This window comes from Dermacentor albipictus, chromosome 1 (genome assembly GCF_038994185.2).
Source record: "Dermacentor albipictus isolate Rhodes 1998 colony chromosome 1, USDA_Dalb.pri_finalv2, whole genome shotgun sequence".
Lineage (NCBI taxonomy): Eukaryota > Metazoa > Arthropoda > Arachnida > Ixodida > Ixodidae > Dermacentor > Dermacentor albipictus.
The window spans coordinates 355650316-355661400 of record NC_091821.1 but is presented as its reverse complement, the minus strand read 5'-3'; the positions used below and the strand labels follow the sequence as shown (position 1 = coordinate 355661400).

The following is an 11085-nucleotide window of genomic DNA, read 5'->3' as shown; positions in this document are numbered from 1 at the left end:
TTGTGTTCGAGAAACAACAAGCCACTTGAATCTGAAAAAACCTGTGTTTATTCTGCTTTACTGAAAAAAGCAGGGTGAGACCGGGCTAGTTGGTATTCTATGCTGAAGTGACCAGCGCAAGAGTGAACGCGGGACACTAAAAAGGTGACAAGAACAGGTGCGAACTTCCAATTGGTGTTTATTACGAAAAGGCATGTATATATACTCTTGTGCACTTGATCCTAATCAGTTACAAGAGCCCACTAAGGCCACCCCACATCCTAAGGCGGCCTCCCACATACAGACCCCAGGTATGCAGATTCTTTAATGTCAACGCTAGGGATAATTTGCTAATGCAGTTGCCTTATGCGTTATCTGCCCCCTCAATGATGGGTTTAGTGCTTTCTTGTGCATTGCTTGCTATTATTTCTGTTTTTTCAGAGTGCATGACATTTGCATTGGGAGTTGTGGATTCCAAGGAAATCCTCTCTCCCTTTTGTACTTTTGTGTTATGTTCCTGTAGTCTCAAGTTTAGGGAACTTCCCATTTGTCCCACGTAACGCTGCCCGCAGCAAAGAGGTATGCTATACACTATTCCTCTTGAGCATTTGATGAAACCCTTTCTCTGCACAATGTTGCATGATTTTGATTGTCTGCTGACAGGGCTGGTTTTGGCACATAACTTAGATAGCTTGCGGGGCGCGGAAGAAATGACCAAGACTGCAGTCCTTTGGCCTATTTTCTTTAGTTACACCTATGTGATACTGTTCGCAGGAATCTAGCAGTCATCCCATACATTCATGTTATCTTGCATAAACTAAAGAAAATAGGCGAAAGGGCGGGAGTTTCGGTCGTTTTTCTCGCACCCAACAAGTTATCTCAGTTATGTGCCAAAACCAGCCCTGTCAGCAGACAATCAATTTCATGCAACATTGCTCACAGAAAAGGTTTTGTCGAAATGCTCAGGGGGAGCAGTGAATAGCACACCTCTTTTCTGTGGGCAGCGTTACGTGGGACAAACGGGAAGGTGCCTAAATATCGGAAAGTACAAAAAGGGAAAGAAGGTTTCTTTGGAATCTATTGCTCCCAATGCAAATGTCATCGGCTGTTTGAAAAAACAGAAATAATAGCAAGCAGTGTGAAAGAAAACACTAGACTCATCATTGAGGCGGCGGCTATTGTAGAATGCAACTGCGTTAGCAAGCCATCCCTATAGCACTGACTGTTAAAGAATTTGATTATCTGGGGTCTGTATGCAGGAAGCCGCCTTAGGCCTTGGTGCGCTCGTTTATTTGTGATGGCCATGTTGACTTGCACGATTGTAACAGATTATGATCAAGTGTGCAAGAGTACATAAACATACCTTTTTGTAATGAACACCGGTTGGAAGTTTACGTCTGTCCTTGTCGCCTTTTTAGTGTCCAGTGTCCACTCTTGCGCTAGTCCTCTCCGCATGGACACTAGAAATTAGCTGACTGGAGGAAGGATTGGTTGAGACTTGGAATGACTGGCTGCTTGCAGAGGCTTTCGGCTTTGCCTGGAAAGAAAGAAACACCAATCAATTAAGGCTGTTCAATTATTTACTATCATCATCACTATTGTTTTTCAGATAAACAATGATTTCGTATTCACAACTGTCACTACAAGTGCTCTTGTCAAAAGAAATGGTTCAGACTCAGCCATGTTGGTATATATTCATTCGTAGCCTTATAGCATAAAAAGCTTCAGATAGAAAGGACCCAAGTCAATTGATGGTTTGCTTGGATGTCACGTGCACATTATGACATTCGGAGATTACATCTCCCATATTTAGGTAGAGCTGCCATGGCCACATACTGCAGACCATAGCTTTCAACTTTCACTGCTCCATTGCTCCATTAAACAACCTTGCAGATTTTACTGTTTCCCAAAACAATGAAGTACTCTTGAAACAAGCGCAAACCAGGCATGTTGTTTACTTCCGACCCAGAACAAGCAAGCCAAAGATATTGTCCAGCTGATAGGCTGGTAGAATAGCAACAATAGCAACAATACAAAAAAACCATGCTTGCACCACAACTGTGTCACAACAGCTGTCAGCCCCTTTCGGATATGGTTTGTGTCACGGAAGAAGTATCAATGTGTAATATTCTTTTTACTCAAGCAGTGAAAATTGAAAGTTACGGTCATGAATGCATCAACATACCCTTCCCATCTTCATAAAAAGTTATAATATTGCACTGTGTTCACCGAAAAATTTGCCCTTTTTGTAACTAAGCCTGCAATTATGCCTGGACCCCATACATGGCTCTGGCAGGCAGTACTGTTTATTCTGTCCGTTTCTTGACTTGCAATCCCATAACAAAACAAATAATGCAACATATTTTTCCAGATTGCATTGCTTCATGTGAATGTGCTTAATTTGGGAAATTTCTGAAATGAATCAAGCCTCTCCTAAAAAATTTTAAAGTAGAGTAATTCATTAACGTGCCTAAACATGAGCACTTCCCGTGGATTTTGAGAGCCAATGAGGACAGAGCTATTTGCTCAAATTTTTACGACTCATGGCAACAGGATGGCCAAATTCCGTGCTATTAGTAAATGCAAAGAAAAAAAACTTTGGTAAATTTATGCAATGTTTCTTTCCAAAATTTTTCTTCTTTATACCATAGTGGGGACACTGTGATAATTAGTTGGAATTAATGCTATTGGCCTGCAGTCTGGTACAAAATATTTTTAAAACCGCAGCGACAACACTATTTCCTTCGGATCTATTCAAAATGCAGATTCGGTAAAATCCAGGGAAAATGCTTTTAACTAAACAGGTAATTCTATATTGTTTTTTGCAGAGACACCTTTTTTTTCTTGGAAAAATAAGGTTAATTTTATTGTCGCCAGGCTCGGGCAGCAAAATAAATTTTTAAATCAAAATTAAAAGTGATCGCCAGGCATGTCCAGTTGAATTTATCTGAACATGCCCTACGGTCCGCAGTACACATGTTGCCACTTTAAAGGCCCGCAAGAAGGCACCGGTTATATTTTCTAGGGCAAGAAGGCAATGAAGTATGTTACTTAAGGCAATTAGTCACAGGAGTCCTGGATCAGTAGAAAAAAATTTAAAGACTATAAATTGTTTAGAAGACTTAAGTCACATAAAGGTACCATCATTGCATTGTGCTAAAACTAACCTAAGAGACTGAAACCTGACATGATAAAAATGGAGCTTGAGAATGAAGGCTTGCTCAACAAGCAACAGAACGACAAAAAATGATGCATGATAAATTTTAAAAAACGCGCTGATGAGGACGGTAAAGAACTAGGCACCATGACGAAATTTGTAAATATGCAAGCAAAGGATGGAGTCAGTTGGCGCAAGCCAGATATATTTACATATTACCAGGAAAGGCCTTTGTCCCATAGTGGACATAATGTATGTGAGAGCACTGCGCCTCTTCGATTATGCAGTCCCAGACTATCCGCAAACGACCTGTGGCTTCCGGTCTGGCTAGCATTGACAGAAGGGCGCATCACAGTCATGTGATCCAGCTGCCTGGGACTGTCCGAGGTTTTGTTTGAAAGCACCGTGATTGGAAGTCGCTCTCCTGGCTGCTGTTGTCTGCTATTAGCTACTTAAATTATGGGGTTTTACTTGCCAAATCCACTTTCTGATTACGAGGCTTACCGTAGTGGAGGACTCCGAAAATTTCGACCACCTGGGGTCGTTAACGTGCACCTAGATCTAAGTACATGGGTGTTTTCATATTTTGCCCCCATTGAAATTCGGCCACCGTGGACGGGATTCAATCCCGTTACCTCGTGCTTTAGCTACTTGTAGATAGCGCCCTACCCAGCAAATTCAGTAGCGTGGTCTTCAAAATGGTGCAGTCTCAGAGGCCATGCCGCCGACACAACCATAAAGCTTGCATAATGGAATCGCAGCCTGAGCACATTGAACATGTTAACAAAGCTCAGTTTACATCGTGCTCTCGCTCTTCGGGCCCCTTAACCGCTGTATTCAAGCCAGCTCATTCATTTCCTGTAAAATTTAAGCGTCATTGCCACACAAAAATAAGCAAAAACACGGTTGTGCCACATCACTGTTAACCCACAAAGCACAGGCCGATATTCTCTAAGCTCCTGAAACCGTCTACTAAAGGCCTGACGTGTGTCTAGGACAAAGCGCGTCTACACTGTCTACTAATCCTGCACATCCAAAAGCAAAATTTCGAATTTGGGTAACAGAAGGAATCGGCATACATGTCAACGGCAATCGGTGAAGCTCTGATTATACAGGTTGTCCCACGTAACTTGCGCCAAACAATAAAAATATGCAAATGTGACGTAGCTCGACAGAACCAAGGTAACATTGTTTGCTGTAACTTGGAGATACTTAGATATTTTTTCATTCCACCACAATAAATATTTTATCTTCATTAATTAATCAACTTTTCAAATATTATAATTAGATTAGAAGTGTCCATGAGAAAATTGTAGAGCAACATGAAAAGCTCCCCATACAGCTTTCTGTTCTCCGAGACATGCTGCGTAGAAGTGTTTTTTCGAGAAAGAAGCTTGCGAATACACGCAAAGTGCTGCGAATGTGTGTATTTAGTGTGTATTTGCAATTTAGTGTGTATTTGCAGGCTTCTTTCACGCTAGGAAAAACACTTTTATGTAGCATGTATTAATCATAATATTTGAGAAGTTGATTAATTACATAATACTAATGATTTAACCTGGCAAAATGAAAAAAAAATGAGTATCTCGAAGCGAGGGCAAACAACATTACCTTGGTTTTGTGCAGTTACGTGGCATTTGCATATTTTCAACGTTTGGCTCAAGTTACGTGAAATACCCTGTATGCGACGCCAGCTACCAGCATTAAATATCTACATGCAATATGATATGTTTCCTCGTCCACCAGTTTCACTCATCTGAACAGCGAAATCTACCTGTTTACTATGCATATGGCAATGAGCATGACAGATTTCCCGAAACACATCAAGAAAAGCAAGCATTTGCACCTGATCACTGTGCTTTGCCCTAAAAAAACACAAGGACTAAGGTTGCAGCAATTCGACTACTCATGAAAACCTCGCATTATGGCACACAAAGCATCGATTTAGCGGAAGCAATAGCTGAGTGCATGGTATTTTCTGTCTCGAACGCGCAAAGTACACATAAACACACAGCCTCTTTTAAAACACGGCGTCAAGCCCCATGCATCTTTTTAAGACAGCCGCCGTCTGGTAGCTACTTGCATATGTCTGAACAAATATCTGCTGACAGCTCCGAGAGTCCGCAGAGTCTGTGACTTCTGGTAAAACGAATGCGATACTGGCTGCCCTCGGACTGGTGGATGGGGCTTCGGAAGCTGATTGAGAAAATCGAATGCAGGACAGCAGTGCTAAGCAGTCCAGGACTGTCAAGGACTGATAATCGAAGAGGCCCACTAATGCTTTGTGTTCCTATCCTATGTAATCTCTTCATACTGATCAGCTCAAGCTGCATGGCAAAGAAGTCTCTTGTTAGTGCTGTGAAGACAAGGCTCTTGCCCAAACATTGGCTATAGAGACGACCATCGTTCGACAACTGTTGATCTGTTCATAGAAGTGAGAATTCCGCGACAAACTTTTCAATGAAGTAAGCAATATGATGATGAACTTGTTTCACAAAACTTCATAAGTACACCTGACATTTGACTCACTTTTGCATGTAAGTAAATATTATGAAATTGTCGCTGTGAACAATTGTCCCCGACTGCTGTACACTTGTGATAAAAAAATTAACCGTATTTGAAAGTTTGTATATTTAGCCAGGAGAGCCGCACTTGCTGGATGGCTCATCATTTAATTTGGAAAAAAATTCAGCAGTGAGCAGCAATTGTATCACTAATGACCTTGAACATCTCTTATAATTATTAATTTGTAAACACCTGTTGTCGAACAGCCCACCTACTGAAGTTTTGAACACATTGTACACAATTATAGCACATACTACACGAAATAATATCTGTAATAGACCTTACCAAATACAATATTAGTGTGGCGGCAGGTCAAATGGCTCCTTGCAATGCTTGCGTCCTTCCTGGGAGAACAAGAAACGACATTAGGCTTGCACTGACAGCACCAAACCACATAATTTAAGTTGCAAACAAGTGCCCGAGAACATAGGAAGTTCTAATTAGATATGGTCAACCTGCTTAACCATGTCACAGACATTGAATGACAGAATGTACTTTTATGGAGCCTCAACTCCATGAAATACATGCTAATACAAACATGCTAGTACACAGAATCAAATTGGATGCATGAAAATTCTCAGTGAACTTTTCTTTCCTAGCAACCACAAGTTGCTCTTTGTGAAGTGCAACAAGTGAGTGTCTAACCTACACTAAGAAGGTGGAAAATTCGGGATCCTTTCTGGTTAATAACTAACCATATCTCTACGGGTACCCAGCAACACAAAGGTGAATTGTAAGTATTATATTGATTAAAGAAGCAGTTCAGTGCTACCAAGCAAGTACAATAAATAAATTATTTCAAATTCATCTTCATGTCAGGCTAATCAAGTTAATTTTCTTTAGATCACATGAGAGAATGGTTCGAAAAAAATATTGGAATCTGTCAACAATGTTGAAGCAATTTTATGACGGCCTGCAGATAGCAGTTGTTGAAATAAGACCTGGGGCAGGGGGAGAAAAGACAAAGTGTGATAAAACAAAATGGGGCCCGTGCTGAGCAGCTACTAAATGCAGTTTTATTAAATTATGATGTGCAAAACAGCAGATGTAAGAGATGCGAGACCCTCAGGTGGTATTTTGCAATATTGTTATGGGAAATTGTTTCAAGGAGCATGACTCCTTAACCCTTCGAGGGTCAATGACGTAAATATACCGCACCGCGAAGTACAAAAATGGTCAATGCCGTATATTTACGGCGCTGTCTGTAGGTTTAAAAAGCGCGACAATTTCCTAACCTTTTCTTTTCTGTCATGTGCTGCCATTATGTGGAAATACAGGGAATTTCTTTAGCACGCCTCGCTCTCTCAGTTTTCGTTGCATGGTTTGTTTTAGAGCTAGTTTGCTCCTGCGCATCTATGTACTACTGCTAGCGCATTGGCATGCGCGCGGGCGGGTGGCGGTTTGGGTTTTGTTTTCGCAGGCCGTTTCGGCTTCTTGCGCTTGCAAAACTGATGGCTATCTCGTTACTAATCGCTGAAAAGGCTACTGCTTGTTTCTCGCTCATTTAGTGCTTGCAGGGGTGCGCATAGGAAGGTTGCTGCCGTGCATGCGCTTCTGTTGCTCCTTTTCTTTTTTTTTTAGACTCGCGAAAACTAATTGCATCTGGTTGGCGATAAGATGAAGATTAGTGGAAGTTTGTCACACGTTTTGATTTTTTGATGGGCACACAACCGCACAGTTTTCTTGAGTGCGTGCACCTACACAGTTCGATTACGCTATGGATATACTATCATAAGCAATATGAAAGGGAACAGAAGAACGCATGGCAAACAGGCTTGAAACAGACTCGGAGCGATACACAGATGGCGCTGTGAAAAACGAAGGGGGAAAGGAGAGCGCTCTTCCACTAACTGTTGGCACTCCCACCACGCTGGCATTTCTACAAAGGAGCAGCTTACGTCATGGATCGTCCAACAGCTGATAAGACGGTGATCGTCGCCAGTGACCTACACCGTCGTTTCACTTTCTTTTCTTTCATTCTCTTTTTTTGTTCGTGCAACCGCTTGAGAGTACCCCGAGAAGTTTGCCCTGTATTTCACACCAATTCTTTATTTGAATCGACGCACTCGGTTGTCAGTGGCACCTTGAACAGCGGCGACGCTCGAACCAATGACGACAGAGGAATAGAATAAAGAAAAATTTTAAAAAGAAGAACATTGACAAACTGTCTCTCATGCGACTGTTGCACGAAGTTCGTTCAGAAAAAATTCACGTCGCACACTGCAGTGGCCCACGCAGAGCAGTCAACTCTGAATTTGTAGCCTCAAGATGCCTCGAGTGCCTCTTAAAGAGCGGGAAGATATAATAGAAATGTCTAAAAGAGGTTATACGCAGCACAATATTGCTCTCGTGACAAGCCGCCCATTGAAAACGGTCAACCGGATTATCCAGGCTTACCGAGACGAAGGACGCATAAACGATGCACCGCACTGCACACGACCTCGATCAACAACGAACGACCAAGACCTTTGCATCGTGGCTGCCATCAGCGACAAGCCATTTCAAAGTGCAAAAGACGTTCGAGGTGCTCTTGGCTTGAACAACTTGAGCGACAGCATGGTACGATGAAGGCTTAGAGAAGCAGGACTGCAAAGTCACATCGCCGCAGAGAAACCTCTGCTCACCGCAGCCAACAAAGCGGCTCGCCTGAGGTTCGCTATGAACACCGCAGCTGGAGTGAGAGTAAGTAGAAGTATGTAGTTTTCTCTGATGAGTTCACATTCTCGAGCCGCTGGGACCAACGAAAGAGAGTGTGGTGGACCGCTAACACACGCTTTAGTCCGCAGAATATCCAGGAGGTGGCCGCCAGTGGACACGTGTCTGTGAACGTCTGGGGGGCGATTTCCCACGCAGGCCTAGGCCCACTGGTGAGAATTGATGGGAGGTTCACCAGTGCTGCGTATTGCACTCTGCTCGAGCACCAGATGATCCCCTATGTGTTGAACAGGCCGCACCCGGATGGGTGTTATTTTTTCCAGCAGGACTTGTCTCCCGTTCACACATCGAAGGACGTGGCGCGCCTTTTGGAAGAGCGAGGGGTAATGCAACTTCAGTGGTGTGCGAAGGGTGCCGACATGAACATTATAGAGCACGTTTGGGGCCGTATGAAAGTGAACCTTTCGAAGAGCTCACTAGAACTGGCGAACTCCGACCAACTATGGGAAGCAATAGAACATGAGTGGAAGCCCGCCTTCAGCGTGATACCGCATTCATCGAGGCTGTCTACGCGTCTTTGCCTCAAAGAATGGAGGCCGTCGTTAAGTCGACGGCGGCATGACGCGTTATTAGGACACCAACGAACAAAGCAAAGGACGAGGATAAGCTGCAATAATGCTATTGCCTTATTTCATTTGCTTCAATATCTTTTTAATATTCGGCAAGCGCCAATAAATTTATTTCGAACTCACCCTTAAAGACAATTTTTTCCCGGTTTAGAAGATTTACCACAAATCAATATAGAAGTCCGGAACAGTGCTATCTTTTGTAATGATTCGACGCAAAAGGTTACCAGTGACGCAATATCGAACAGTGTTATCACTGTCTGCTGGCGATGTGAAATTCCGCACTTTGCAGACGCATGGCGGGAGTGTGAACAATTGTTACAACAGCGTCCCCCTTTCCACTTTGTTTCTGATGGTGGCCGCTGCGTATCACCCATATAGCTGGGTCTGAGGGTGTTTTCTACGCGTTCCTGTGTTCCCTTAGATATTGCTCATAATAGTATGTATTAGTGTAAGAGCAGGAACATTTGAGTCTTGCAAAGTATTCTCATGTGCACATTTTCAAAGCCTTGAACTATAACAATGTAACAAATTTTTTACTCTTATAGGTTTATTTCCTTTTTCATTATTGTTATTCATGAATAAAGAGTACATATAGTATACCAACGCAAAATAATTTTTTTCTGGCTTTACGGACACCCTAGAAAAATTACGGTAAATTTTTTTCGAAATAAGTCCCTAAGAATTGGAATCTGCAATAAAAAAATCGGCCCTGGGCGGTCGAATATGGCGAAAAAGATCGACCCTCAAAGGGTTAATTATATTCATGTAATCTTTAGAAACGGATGGCATAAAGGACATACTTGTTGACAGTTTCATGCGAGTCATGAACGCGATGCACGCGGGAGTTAAGCATCTTTAAAAAATGCTCTAGAAACTTGCAAAAAGCAAGTTTCTATAACCTCTCACAACACCGAGCTTCACCTACAAGTGTTGTAACATTTCCTTGCAACGTGCAGCACTGTTTTCACAGACATAGTTTGAATCACTGTGTCACAAGCTCTGGAAACAACGTAAGTGCTAAACAAGCACATATGATGCCCTACCCCTACCCCTACTGCACAGACACATTTATCTACACCAACACATGTAGATGGATTATGTCATCCATTTGGTAGCTTCTGATCATGTTCCAAAGCATGAATCTCATAACTGCAAATTCTATAAGAATGTGACACCGACTGATTACTTGGGGACAACATGAAAAGACAGAAGGCCAAACAACACGAGCGCAGGCTAAGACTTTTGGTTAATTGCGCGCGCGCACGCACACACACACACACACACACACACACACACACACACACAAACAAATATTAGGCCTATTTGTCCTGCCTAGTTGCAGCTGCAGGACAGCGGGATGTTGTAAACAACCACACAGTTGAACTGCTGCATGTGCCTCTTGCTACGTTGCGTCAAGGCCTGGTCTGATTCACCTTTTTGAACACAGATTTTGAGACTATGGCTGACTTTCTGAATGTGATCTAACAGTGGTCACACCACTGTAGGCGAATGTTAGACCTAGGTATAGAAGTTCTCGACTTGTTGAGGATGCTATTTCGTGCTTCTGTGACAGAGCTTCAATGTCGAACAGTGCACTGATGTGAAAGGCAGAATTCCCTCCTTAAAAGACGGGGCATAGATGCAGTGCACATGACACTCACCAAAGAAAACAATGAGGTCAAGAAATGGAAGATCACTGTCTAGTGGTAGTTTTCCAGTAGAACACGTTGTGGGGCTACTTGGTGAAGGGCTTTCAGAAGATGAAGCGCCAACAGAGACAACACAGTAAGAAAGAACAAAGACAAGACAAGGTGCTACTTGCAACTGTTTATTGAGGTCAAAAGCAGCTGAATATATAGCCATGGGGAGAAGGGGAAGAAAAAAACAGAAGCATTGCTTGTGTGAAGGTGCACGTGCGAGAACACAGAAGATGAAGGGAATCATAACATTAGCCAAAATCTAAAACTTATCTAAAAACATGCATTCATTTGTGTAAATATTCAGACACAGGCATGCTGACACAGGCATCCCCTCTATTCTTAATCTGGTTGGCCTCCAACAGTTCACGTGCCACAGTGTATTTGCTTTTAAGCACGATCG

General features: G+C 42.7%; 1 long non-coding RNA gene across 1 annotated transcript; it reads right to left on the bottom strand.

Moving 5' to 3' along the window:
* Window positions 1–1398: 1398 nt before the first annotated feature.
* Window positions 1399–10751, bottom strand: LOC135901942 (uncharacterized). The gene is made up of 3 exons (XR_011512847.1): window positions 10647–10751; window positions 5987–6045; window positions 1399–1516 (listed from the first exon to the last, which is right to left on the bottom strand). It is a non-coding gene; the product is annotated as an uncharacterized lncRNA (long non-coding RNA).
* Window positions 10752–11085: the final 334 nt, after the last annotated feature.